Below are 14,803 nucleotides of genomic sequence, written 5' to 3' on the forward strand. Positions count from 1 at the left end.
AGAGACCAATGGTGCTTGTCCAGAAATGTCTGCATATGTAATGCACAGTGGGAACTGGGTAGGACAGTAGGCAGGAAATTCAAGAAAACCCCTCTGCAGCTGTTGGAATAGATATTTACTGGAACACCCTGATCTCTCCAAACACTTCCACAGTTCCCTTGACTGCTTACATTTGGGATTTCCCCATTTTGAGACCAAGGTACAAAGGGGCAAATTGAATAGTGTCAAAAAATTAGAGAAAATGACTGATGAAGAATTCTGGGAAATTACTGATGGCAGAGAGCAACACTGGGAGCCAAAAATAAAAATCTATTGCAATTGATCTAAACATTGACAATTACCTCAGAAAACTAAACAAGACATACGAACAATAAGTCAGTATTATTTAATACATTTACGAATGGCTTGGTTTTGGTGATGACTTACAAATAAGGAGATACTGCAGTCTTCAAATATAAGGAAAGCATATTTCATAACTTTGTAATCCAGACAGAAAGGGCTATCATAAAGCAATCAAAGAAGTACTAGGGCTGATTTACAGCTAGATTATCAGGAGATGAGTTACAAATAATTTGAGTGTTAGGTATGAATCTAGTAAAATGTTAGGGTGCAGCAATATATCTACTGTAAAATTTTAAATATCAAATTGTCTGAAGATAAAATGGCCTTTTTGTGTGATACAAAGCATGTTTGCTTTTTGTATGGTAATACAGTAATATTTTCCAGCAGGACATAATGATGACCAGCAAGCAAATCACACACACACACACACACACACACACACACACACACACACACACACACACACACACACACACACACACACGACCCAAAATGCAAATACAGAGGAAAACAACTGCATAAGGAGTCTGTCTATCCATGGTCTTCAAAGACTTTTGGTATGAGTTGATTGCCAATTTTTAGTTATGTAAACTACAAAAACTGCAAAAGGAAGCTGTCTATCCAGGCTCTTCAAAGATCTTTAGGTCATGATAGATTCTTAAGGCTACTAATGGGACTTAATTGTTCCTGAAGTACTTGAAAGGGCAGTAGCAACTGTAGCTGAAGGACTGTATGGAGCAGTGAACATGATAGATGACATTCTAATCCGGGGGCTACAAAGTGGGGGACATCATGGGCAATAAATAAAGTTGCTAAACAGAATGAGGTCACTAAGTTTAAAAATCAATAGATCTAAATTCCAGATATATGCCTGTTCTTTGAAACATGCACAACACATGTTAACAGAAAATGGTTTGCTGACAAGGTTAAAGTTCCTGTGAGTATGTAGAAACCTAGTCGAAAATCATCTCTTGTGCAATTTTAGGCAACATACAGTGTATAAGTTCATACTTTTTGCTTTGCATAATATCATTCTTAATAGCAAAAATCGACTTGTGTGTGGGTAATGCACAATTTACCCATGGTTGGCTTTGTTTAATTACTTGGACTTCGCCCTCATAATAAAACAACACAAACCATGGGTAAATCCTACGTTACCCACACCCAGCTATGGATTATTGCTACATAATATCATACTGGTAATTCATGCTTTAATTGATAAAATCTAAATAATTTAACTATGATTAGTGCCAAATGTCAGAAATGAGACCTTTAGATTAACACCAAACTTATTCAGATGGCATATAGGTTCATAGGTTCATAGGTAGGTACTAGTCTATCAGCCCTGGGGCCTATACAAGCCCAGCCAAAAAGGTACCCTGGCTTTTGCCACACAAGAAAATTATTTTCCTGTGCCACTGTCGAGCAGAGCCACAGAAGTGATCTCAGGGGTGAATTTCCTATTTCCCATCCAATCATCAAGATTTTTCTTGAAGAGTGCTAATGAGGAGCTTTGTTTGATATAGATAGGTAGTTTATTCCAGAGTATGGGAAGTCTCTGGGACAGGAATATATCCCTCTGGCATGTTCTGTTTATTGTGGTGATAAGGTTTAGGTGTCTAGAGCATGTAGCTCAGAAGGATTAGGATTTCTTTAAGTGGAGCATGTCCAACAGCTCTGGGTTTGACATAGCTTTGTATGTTAGGCAGAGATCACCTCTGAGTAGGCGATATGTGATGGAGTAAAGCTGGAGTTTTTTTAGATGGTCTGCGTAGGGCATCTGTTTGAGGCTGGTAATCCTCTTTGTGAGGTATTTCTATGGCCTTTGCAGTTGTTGTAGATGTCTTGTGAGGTACATACCAAAAGGGGCATTGTACTCTATAATGGGTCTAATGAGTGATGAGTAGAGGGGAACAATGACCTCTTTTTTTCTGGATGAGAAACCTTTTGTGATGAGGTGTGCCACGTAGAAGGATTTCCTGACTACTGTGGCAATGTGATTATCAAAGGAGAGACTACTGTCCACCTGTGTCCCAAGGTCTCTTATCACACTTTCAGTGTTAAGTATACTACCGCCTATGGTGTAGTTCATGGGTACAGAGTTTTTACCAAAGGGGATGACAATGCACTTTTTGGCATTGAGCTTGAGGCCATGGCTTTCACACAAGGCATCTGTCTCAGTGAGGCCCTTTTGTAGGATGTCCGTATCCTTAGGAGTTTTGATTATGGCTCCTAGTTTGCAGTCATCTGCGAACTTCGTTAGCCAAAGACCTTCTGCGTTAGCCTGTATTTCAGAGAAGTAGATACCAAACAGGAGAGGACCCAGGACTGAACCCTGTGGTACTCCACTTGTCACTGGTCTGAAGTCGGATTTGGAGTCTGCTACTTTCACAGTGTGGGTTCTGTCAGTGAGCCAGTTGGCAACCCATCTTGTGACATAGGGATTTATACCTAGTTTAGTGAATTTATCTATAATTCCAGAGTGGGGGATGGTGTCAAAAGCCTTGGCAAGATCTAGATAGGCTGTGTGAACCACCTTACCCTTGTCTACGGCTTTGGTGACTCCTTCAAAGAAGTATATCATGTTTAGGAGACATGATCTGCCTTTTTCAAACCCGAACTGGGTGGGATCCAGAGTTTGGAGATTACCAATGTCTTTGTTTATAAGTTCCATGATGATATGTTCCATGGCCTTGCAGACCAGGCTCGTTAGGCTAATGGGGCGGTAGTTCCCAGGGTCCGTGGTGGCTCCCCCCTTGTGGAGTGGGATAACTGTTGCTGTGCACCATTCAACAGGCACAAAGCCTGAGGTGAGGCTATGATTGAACATGGTACTTATGTGGGGTGCCAGTTCGTTCTGTAGTTCATGTAGAATGCAGCCTGGGATGTTGTCTGGTCCCATGGATGCTGTGTTCTTGGCTTTGGAGAGTGTGGTTTTTACCTGTGCAACAATGATTACAGGAACTTTGCATTCGTCCGGTATAGAGATGGGTTCTTTAGGGGGTGAGAGGGGGGTAAAGATAGCACTGAACAGATCTGCCAGGATGTTGGCAATATCAGTTGGGTCTGTATATTTAGTGCCATTGTGCTGTAACTCAGAGCAGATCTGAGTGTTGCCATTGAGATTCTTGACATAGCTATAGAATGCTTTGTGGTTGTCTTTAGAATCAGTGGTGATTTTGTTTTTTTAACTAGCTTTGGAGGATTTTATCAGGGATCGCAGCTTCTTACTGAGGCTGACCAGGGAGCTCCTCCACTCGTGGGATTTTACTCTCTTTTGCAAGAGTTTCTTCCTTCTGTTGTACAGTTTGTTTATGGCAGGGGACCACCAGATTGGCTTCCTTTTTTGGAGGATAGTGTCTTGGTTCTGTTTGGGATAGCACGATCCATGCACTTATGTAAGTGCTTATAAAGTGCAATTGTGTAGGATTCAGTAGTCGTAGTTGTATTGTCCATCTGCATGGGTGTCATGAAGTTCACCACTTCTGTCTTAAGAAGCATGAAGTTGGCTTTGGAGAATTTTTTTACCATGGTTTCCTTAATGGGGGGGTGGATGCAGGATGTGGATGTCTAGGGTAATTAGCTTATGGTTGGATCGGACCAATGAGGCATTGACATCAGGTGTGGAACACCTATTGGTCACTCATATTGGTAATGACTATATCTAGGATATTGTTGCCCCTGGTGGTGGTGTGGATAAGTTGATCCAGGGCATTGGAGTTTATGAATTCCAGAAAGCATTGAGTGAAGGAGTTGGTACATTAGTAGTTTTCCCAGTTAATGGTGGGGTAGTTGAAATCACCCATTATTGGGATGTTTGGTTGAACCCTAATATTTTCCAGTACATCAAGAAAAGAGGAGTGGGAATCCTGGGGCATGGTCGGTGATCTGTAGCAAGCTACAATTTGGATTGCAGTTTTGCCCAGAGTTAGTTGCACTTGGATAACCTCGGCTGCATTATGTTGAGCAACTAGCCTGGAGGTGTGGATTTCCTTAATGAATATGGGCACACCTCCGCCTTTGGTGTTCCGGTCCAGGTTACATGGCCGAAATGTGTGGTATGAGTTATAGCCTGGTAGTGCAGGGGTGCTCTCTGGAGCCTTGAACCAGGTCTCAGTCACTGCACAGATATCGATGTTCTCCATTTTATGGAGTGCCTCGAGTGAGTGCATTTTGAGATTTAGACTTCTAGCATTGAGTAGCATCAACCTCAGTTTTTGCTTGCCTGTTCCTGTTGCAGTGGTGAATTTGTCATTTGAACCTTGCCTAAAAAGGCACTATAGGGGTGGCAAGAACCTTAGCCAGTATCCAGAATCCCAGGGGTGACAGGTGCAGGTCATCTCTGGCAAAGCATTGTGGTCTGTCGACCATGTCATCCCAGGCAGACAGATACTGGATCCCTTTAGAATGGCACCAGAAGCTTAGCTAATTGTTGAAGTCAATCATTTTGTCCTTATACTGCAGCATCATTCTGGGTGATGGCAGAATGCTACTCAGGGCTAGGGTCATACCTGCCTGGGCTACAAGATCGGAGAGCTCTTCCATGTCTCTTTTCATGTAGTCCAAGGAGGTACATCTCAGGTCATTCTCACCAACATGGACAATGACAGAGTCATATTTGTACTTAAACACACACACACACACACACACACACACACACACACACACACACACACACACACACACACACACATACACTCACTATTATTGCACAGTATGATCTTCTTTTTCCTTATTTCTATCATAAAATGCCCTTATATCTAAATATACATTAATTTTGATTTCTGTGTCATGTCTCTGTTTATACAGACAATGCATTGTTCCTGCTTGCTAATTTTTTTTCTTGTTTATGGCTGATTAAAGGATAAAACAAATTATCCTTCTCTCTACTGATGTTGTTTCATTCTTTTAATGTGTGAAATGTAATAGAGTTATCGATTTAATAATGTAGCCTGGAAATATGTAATGTATATCTGTAACCTTTTAAAGAAAAAAAAGCATTATTTTTTCCTTTTTCTTGACTAATGCCATCACAGTCAATATTGCCTAAGGCTTGTATGTGAACAAAATCCTCTGAGATGAATATTCACAAATTATCATTTAAGTCAATGCACTGTATTAAAAGTAGATTATGTTTTTCTGGTTATAATATTTTAGTGAAACTGGCTTATTTTAAACTACCCCTGATAGATGAAAATTAGCTCTTCCAATGAAATGTAAGAATGCCTTAAATTTTCAAACATTAGATTTCAGCTCGTGCATACTGAGGCACTGAAAAATATCTGAGCAGGGTAACAAGCTCTTGAAGGAAATCTTTATGACACTTTAGCTCTTTCTTATCCTAGTTATTATTTCATAATTTTTGTTCATTTGTTTTTCTTCTAGCAGTTATGCATATTTTCATTAATTAAATGACCATTTATTTTGAACCAAGAAATCATACATAGGATACATTGTTTAAAAGTATTGCAATAAAAGTTCCAAAGCAGATATGTTTTGCAGATGTATGAGCTAAGATCTGCTCTTCTATTAATGTGTGTTTGACTGCAATATTTGTACTTCTTAAATTTACATTTAAATGGGTTTTAAATGGGTGGACAGCACATCTAATATACTCCTAAAATAGTTAACACTGTTCTCCCACCTTTTTCTCTCTCATGCAGCATACAGATGTTAATAATAGCCGACTGTTAGAAAATACAAAACAAAGCCTTTTGCATCTTTTAATACTTTCCCGTTTAAATATGTTTGGTTCCTTGCATATCAAGATTATGTAGTTAAGATAAAAAAAATAGATTATAGTAGAGTGCAAGTTAATAAAAATGCGAGCATAGAGCATAGTATGAAAGCAAACAAGGGGTACAGGTTAGGGAGAATGGCTTGGAGTGCCAGACTGAGGGAAGGGATTTTATTTATTTATTTTGTTCATTAGATGCGAGATGAGGGGCACCAGATGGGGGACAGCATCAGTCCTAGATAAGCCAGCTGTGGCTCTGCAGCCAACAATAAAAATTATTTATTTAAATAGAGTAGGCTAAAAGTCATCTTAAATAATTATATTTCTGAAAACAAATCTCTGTATAAAGGAAGTGTGCAGTCTCTCAACATTCTTGTTGTGTTCTATTTTCTTTCTTCAAAATATAAGTCACTCCAGACTGGAAAGGGTTTAGTGGTACAAAATTTATTTTTTGAAACTGACCTAAGAGATTCAAAACAGTAGATATCTAATAGCATAACAAATGACCTAATAGCACAATAGATGATCCACTAGCAACTCAGACAAAACCACTGAAAGGACCACAGATGGTACTCACTTTGAGAAAAGCAGTTTACAAATGCCAGTATCTTTACAGACAAAATAACTGTGTGCACCCTAAACAAAATAAAGCACTAAAGCTCCTTCTAAAAGGAACACTACTGATAATCATTTTTCATCATGCCTCAGAACATCAAAGGGAAAAAAAGATTGAATGCTCTTGTAGTCAGCATTTCAGTGCATCATAAGTTCATAGGTGTGTACTAGGCTAACAGCCCTGGAGTCTATATAAGCCTAGCCCAAGAAGATTACCTGGCATCATGCCGCCCAAAGTTAGTTCCCAGTGCCCCTGTCAAGCAAGGCCACTGAAGTGATCCCAAGGGTGAACTGTCTATTGCCCATCCACTCGTCAATATTTCTCTTAAAAAGGGCTAGTGAAGTGCTCTGCTTGATGTGAATGGGAAGTTTGTTCCAGAGTATGGGAAGTCTCTGGGTAAGGAACCTGTCCCTCCAGCATGTTCTGTTTATTGTCAAGCAGAGATCGCCTCTAAGTAGGCGATAAGAGACAGAGTATAGCTGGAGTTTTTTTAGTCTGTCCATATAGGGCATGTGTCTAAGGTCTAAGATCCTCTTAGTGAGGTATTTTTGTGGCCTTTCCAGTTGTTGTAGGTGTCTAGTGAGGTACATACCAAATGGGGCATTGTATTCTATAATAGGTCTAATGTGGGACGAGTAGAAAGGGATTATGACCTCTTTCTTCCTGGATGAGAAACCTTTTGTAATGAGATGTGCCACATAGAAGGACTTTCTGACTACAGTGGCAATGTGGTTATCAAAGGAGAGGCTGCTGTCAACCTGTGTTCCCAGGTCTCTTATCACACCTTTGGTGTTTAGTGGACTAACGCCTATGTGCCACCGAATGTTTCCCAAAGGGAATGACAATACACTTTTTGGCATTGAGCTTAAGGCCATGGTTCTGGCACCAGTCATTGGTGTCAGTGAGGCCTTTTTGTAGAATGTCTACATCAGTTGGAGAAACAGTAATGGCTCCCAGGTTGCAATCATCTGTGATCTTGGTCAGCCAGAGTCCCTTTGTTTTGGATTGAACTTCAGAGAAGTAGATGCCAAACAGGAGAGGACATAGGACCAATCCCTGTGGGACACCACTTGTAATTGGTCAGTAGTCATATTTGGAGTCTGCTACTTTCACAGTGTTGGTTCTATCAGTGAGCCATTTGGCAACCCATCTTATGACATAGGGTTTATGCCTAGTTTAGTGAGTCTATCTATGATTCCTAAGTGAGGAATGGTGTCAAAGGCTTTGGCAAGGTAGGCTGTGTGAACTACCTTGCCCTCATCCACAGCTCTGGTGACAGACTCAAAGAAGTCTATCAGGTTGAGCAGGCATGACCTACCTTCCACAAACCCAAACTGCATGGGATCCAGAGTTTGGAGATTCCCTATGTCCTTATTTATAAGGTCCATGATGATGCGCTCCATAGCCTTACATATCAGACTCATCAGACTAATGGGGCAGTAGTTCCCAGGGTCTGTAGTTGCTCCCTCTTTGTGGAGTGGGATGATCATAGCAGTGTGTCATTTGGTAGGAACAAAGCCTGAAATGAGGCTGTGATTGAACAGGGTACTCAAGTGTGGTGCCAGTTCACATTGTAATTCATGTAGAACACAGCCAGGGATATTATCAGGTCCCATGGAAGCTGTATTCTTGGCTTTGGACAGTGCGGTTTTTACCTGTGTAGCTGTGACAATAAGGACTTGGCATTCCTCAGGTATTGTGATAGGCCCTTTAGGGTGTGAAAGGGGGTAAAGTTCACACTGAACCTGTCAGCCAATATGTTGGCAATATCAGTTGGTTCTGTATATCTATTGCCATTGTGCTGTAACTCAGAGCAGATCTGAGTACTGCCATGTAGATTCTTGACATAACTATAGAATGTCTTGTGGTTGTCTTTAGAAATCTGCAGCAATTTTGTTTTCATAGATAGCTTTAGATGATTTGATGATGGATCTCAGTTTTTTGCTGAGGCTAACAAGGGAGTTTTTCCAGTCTTGGGAATTCACACTTTTCTGCAACAGTTTTTTCCATCTGTTGTAGAATTTGTTTATGGTGGGGGACCACCAGATTGGCTTCTTTTTTTTGGAGGACAGTGTCTTGGTTCTGTTTGCTATGGCCTGTTCCATGTACTTGTGTATGTGCTGATACAGTGCATTGGTGTAGGATTCAGTAGTCATGCACCTATTTTCCATTTGCATGGATGTAGTGAAGTTAGCCACCTCTGTTTTTAGAAGCCCAAAATTGGTTTTGGATAAGCTTTTTACTGTGGTTTCCTTTGGGGGGGGGGGGTGAGGCTGGGATGTGGATATCCATGGCGATTAGCTTGTGGTGAGATCTGACCAGGGAGGAGTTGATTACTGCTGTAGAGGAATGGTCTGCTATGTTAGTAATGACCAGGTCAAGGATGTTTCTACCTCTGGTGGGGGGTAAGAATGAGTTGGTCCAGGACATTGGAATTAATGAATTCCAGAAAACGTAGAACAAGTGTGTTGGTACATGAGTAATTTTTCATTTAATGGAGAGGTAGTTAAAGTCTCCCAGTATAAGGGTATTGGGTTGTACCCTAATATTTTCCAGTGTGTTTAGGAATGTGGAGTGGGAGTCTTGGGACATGGTGGGGGATCTGTAGCAAGCTACAACCTGGATTGCAGTTTTACCCAGTGTTAGTTGTACTTGAAGTATCTCTGATGCATTATGTTGGGCTACTAGTCTGGAGGTGTGCATATCCTTTATGAATATGGAGACATCACTACCTTTAGTACTTCGGTCCAGGTTTAGGGGTCGAAAGGTGTGGTATGAATTATAGCCTGGTAGTGCTAGGGTGTTCCCGGAGCCTTGAACCAGGTCTCGGTCACTGCACAGATGTCAATGTTCTCCATTTTAAAGAGTGCTTTGAGTGCATTTTGAGATTTAGACTTCTAGCAGTGAGTAGCATAACCCTCAGATTTTGTTTGCTTGTAGCTGTTATGGTGGTAATTTTGTCTTCAGGACATGCCTAAAAAAAGACACTATAGGGGTGGCAAGAGCCTTGGCCAGTATCTGGAATCCCTGGGGTGACAGATGTAGGCCATCTCTGGTGAAGCATCAAGGTCTGTCGATCATGTCATCCCAGGCAGACAGATACTGGATCCCCACCAGAAACTTAGCCAATTGCTGAAGTCAATCATTTTCTGCTTGTACTGTGGTATCATTCTGGGTGATGGTAGGATGCTACTCAGAGCTAGGGTCATACCTGCCTGGGCTATAAGATCCGAGAGCTCCTCTATGTCTCTTTTCATGTAGTCCAGAGAGGTATGTCTCAGGTCACTGACACCAACATGGGCAATGGCAGAGTCATGTTTTTACCTGCTGTGGAGTGACCTAAGTGTGTGCATTATGTGGCAGATCCTGGCACCCGACAGGCAGCTGACTGTAACTTTCTCCTTATTCAACCTAGTGAGTGGGCCATCAATGTGCCTTACTATTGAGTCACCTATGACTAGTGTATTGGGTAAGTTATTTTGCCTTATGGGCTTTGGTTGAGTGGTACACTGTTTATGTGAGCTATGTGTCTCATGGTTTGTGCTGGGATGTGGTGGTTGATTGTGTTCTGCCTCGGAGGTCTCTGTTGTATGGGCAGATTTTTATTGAGACCCTCCACAAATGTAGGTGTGTGTTTTGTGTTACTATGTGAGAGTTGTGGTGGTGTAAGTTCTGGAGGGCTATGTGTTGAATGTGGTGTGGTGCAGATGTTAACCTTCTCCTCTTGACTGGCTAATCCAGTCTTGGCTGGAGAGTGCTTGGCTTCCAGTTTGGCTATATATGTGTATCTCTCACAAGTCATAGTGTTGGGAGGTAAGAGGAGAGGGTTGTCTGTGTACATGAGGCACTTGCTACATTGCCTCAGGATGCCCAAATTCACCAGGTTGACAGGAGAAAGTACAGGGAACTGACCTTTAGACATGCCAGGATATGAGCTAAATATATTAAGTACTGAAGCCTTTTACAGGAAAAATGTCACTCAAAGTGTCTGAGTCTGTACAGAGCACTGCCAAACACTTGAGGGGAAACTAATACATAGACCATGAACATTTAAGGATGAAGTATTTAGGCAGATATTCTAAAGTTAGGAAGAAATCTAGCAGTACTTACTGAAAATAAAGAAGTAGCTTGTCAAGAATGATGAAAAGAGGGGAGTTGCATGAATGGCTACTGCCTGGCTACTAATGCTGGTTTCAGCACAGCTTCACTTTGTTGGATACAATACTCCTTTGCTACTTCTCTCACCAGAAGCAAAATGTTAGCACCAATCCCAAGAAGAGAAGCAGACCATGGCCTGTTTGGTGATCCACAATTTTGTTCCAGATGTTGCAAGCATCTGCAGGCATGTAGTCTTTTTCTGGTAGATGCCTCAAATAGCAACCAGACCAATCAGTTACATTAAGCACAGACACTCACTCTCCAACCAGAAAGAGTCAGGAATCAATGCACTCTGCTCCTACTCTCATCAGGATCAGAATATAAGCACAGATTCCAAGCTGTCACCTATAAAACAGTTATTAGGCTTTCTGGTGATCAGCAGTCTCCAGGAAATAATGTAACTGCACTCCTTCTCTCACCAGGTAAAACAGAAGCACTAATCCCATGATGACTACTGAGAGGCAGAATGTGGGCTCTCCAATAACTGGTGGTCTTGCAATAGATGCTTAAAGGTAAGATGAAAAAAAATGGTTTATTCTAAACACTGCAGTGTGCACTAGAGGAGTTAGCTGTGAAAGTAGGTAACTTAAGTTTTACCTGTCTAAATTAAGTTTTAGTGGAGAGTCACTATTTTTAAAACAGCAAGATAGATTGAAAGAGGGCGGTCACTTTTTTATTTTGGTACTATGGAATACAGTAGGATGGCCAATACATTTAAATAATTGAAGGAGAGTGATTTCAGAAAATGATAATTTTGTGCTTACTCACACCAACCAGTAAAAGCAGAGAGGAAATGAGACATATGGTCAAAGTAACATAAGGGGCAGGCAACTAGAAAGACAGTGATGTTTAAGAACACAACAGTAGCCAGGTGGGATGGTGGGAAAATTTTAATTTCTATCTGACTCACAAGAGACAGAGCTGTGGTGTCTTTTCAAGTTTTAATATGCAGTTCAAAGCAGAATACAAGTAAAACACAGTGTAAAGAAAACAAATCACATTATACAAAATAGAAAAAGGCAATAAAGCAGTACAGAATGCAACAATTAAAAAGCAAACCAACCTTTCCTGCACAGCAAACTGCAGTAGAGCCTGGGTGAGCCTTTCCAGTAAAGCCCTGAAATGTTTTATTTTACCTCTTAAACAGAAGGTTTAGTTCCTAGCTCCACCCCTTCAGTTCACAGATGATTAACCTTAACTGACCTCTTCTAACTTATGTGTGACTACTTAATTTACCTGTTCTAATTTCTGCCTGGCTCACAAGAGACAGAGCTGTGGTGCCTTTTCAAGTTTTAATATGCATTTAAAAGCAGAATACAAGTAAAACACAGTGTAAGGAAAATAAATCACAGTATACAAAATAGAAAAAGAAAATAAAGCAATACAGAATGCAACAAATAAAAAGCAAACCAACCTTTCCCTCACAGCAAACTGCAGCAGAGTCTGGGTGAGCCTTTCCAGTAAAGTCTGTGCTGTAAAGAGTGCTGCAGAAGCTGGTCTGTAGTTTTCATTTCATGTGATCAGATAAGAGGGAATAGTTGAGCTTTATTTTTTACACCTTTTCCCTTTTTTAAGTATGTTCAACCTTGGAGCTTGTGCATGTAGAGCTGGGGGATAAAACAGGAGGGCTTGATCCACTGAAAAAAAATGTTTATTAGGTTTGTGCAATGTGTTGAATTTTTTTTACTTGAGAGTGTAACTTTTGGGGGGTTTAGATGTTCTGGGAGTGATTAATTCTATATCAGTAAATGACATGAAATTATTCCTAATAAATCATTCAGAAACAGAACCGATGCTATGATTTGATCAATGAAACTGATTTGGAACAGGATGAAACTTCACTGTCAAGACCACTAGTTATAGATGTTATCTCCCCTTCATAAGAGATGCCAGCAACAACCTGCTCACCAGTCCACAGGACATGAAAGGCAGATGGATGGAATATTTCCAGCAGCTTCAGAATGAAGAAAACCCCACAGAAGCTGTACTGCCCTGACACAGTCTACAATGAGAGAAGAGAAGAAGCCCACCATAGAAAAAGTGAAAACAGCACTAAGGAAAATGAAGTCAGGGAAAGCAGCAGACTCAGGTGAGGTCACAGCACATATGGTAAATATGTTGGGTGAAAATGGAGAGATATGGCTCCTGAATTTATTTATAACAGTGTGAAGAGAAAGGCATATGCCAGATGACTGGAGAATAAGTATAGTAGTGCCAGTGTTCAAGATCAAAGGGAGCATCCACAACTGTGGGCACTACAGAGGTATCAGATTCCTGTCCCATTGCATGAATGTTCTTGAGAGGATGATTGATAAATGAATGCACAGACTAGTAGAATGTAAGATGGGAGATGAACAGTTCACATTCAGATAAGGATGCAGCACAACTGGTTCGATGTTTGCAGTGAGATAGATAGTTCAGAAGAAGCAAGAGATGAGGAAAGAATCCAAGTGGGCATTCCTAGACTTGCAGAAAGCATATGACAAGGTCCTAAGAAAACAGATTTGGGCAATCCTGCAACAGTTCAAAGTACCTGAAACATTGGTAGAATTAGTGCAGGCTATGTACAAGGACCCAATGACTTAAGTAGGAACAGTGTTCAGCCTCCTGGAGGGATTCCCATGAAAGTAGTGTTCAGTCTCCCAGAGGGATTCCCAGTGGAAGTGTGTGAGTGCCAGGGTTCAGCTCTGAGCTCACTGCTGTTCATACTGGTTATGGACAGATCAACAAAGTTGCTGTATGTGGCATTACATGCAGACTCTGACGAAGGACTTCAGCAAAGGAAAGGGAAATGGAATGCAAACCTGAAGGCACATGGGAAGAAAGTGAGTACAGATAATACAACTGCAATGGCAGCAAGTGGTGGAGTTCAGAAGGAACTGAGAATTGAGATAGAATGGAAGATAGTAGAATGAGTTAACAGCTTCAAGTATCCGGGAGGGGTGACTGAGGAGAAGGGAAGTCTGAATGAGGAGGTCAAAGCTAGAATCAGAGGGGCTCCAACCAACTGGCACAGAATGTCAGGTGTATAATGTGACAGAAGAATGCCAAAGAAGCTAAAAAGTAAGGTGTACAAAACAGTGGTGTGGCCAGTACTACTGTATGGTACAGAAACCTGAAATGTGAAGGAAGAGCAGTTCAGGAAGCTGAAGGTAATGGAGAGGAAGTGCCTGAGACAAGTGGTAGGATGCACACTCTGGGATAGATGAAGAAATGAGGACATAAGAGCAGAAACCAGAGTAACTCCAATTTCAGATAAGATTAAAGAGGACAGATTATGGTGGTTTGGGCACATATGCAGAAAAGCAGAAGACAATCTTGGGAAGGAGATTTGGGATAGACAGGAAGAAGAAAAGAGGAAACAAAGGTGTCCAGCAAAGAGGTGGCTGTATTGTGTGAGAGAAGACCTTTGACAGGCATGGGTGTTGAAGAAGGCAAGAGAATGGCATTGAATAGAGAGAGATGGTGACAGTTGACATGACACTCCGATACCATGTAGAAAAATGGGAAAAGGGGGTTGTTGTTGTTGATGATGATGATGATGATGATGATGATGATGATGATGATGATCCTTGCACTTAACTTTCCTGAAAAGTCCTCAGACAAAGCATCAAGCAATTTTTGTTTTTCTCAACTTCAGCTGGACTTTGAAATACTGGTGTGCCTAAACTCTTTGATGTGGTAATATTAATACCTTTGTTTTGAACACCATACAAATGCTTACATGTATGTTTTCTGTTAAATAGTTATCATCCTTTGTTCTAAAATGTTTTTCTTTTTAATGCTAGACTTGTGTTTACACAGTCAGTAGAAAATATAAAGCTATTACATTATTTTTTTTTAATTTTCTGTTATTATATGTTCTGTTAATACTTGCTTGCAACAAATTATGCAATATTTCAATCCTATTGCAGGAAAATACTAACAGCAGTATAATCAATTTTAAATTT

This window comes from Protopterus annectens, chromosome 9.part0 (assembly GCF_019279795.1).
Source record: "Protopterus annectens isolate FY-2018-M chromosome 9.part0, PAN1.0, whole genome shotgun sequence".
Taxonomy (NCBI): Eukaryota; Metazoa; Chordata; order Ceratodontiformes; family Protopteridae; genus Protopterus; species Protopterus annectens.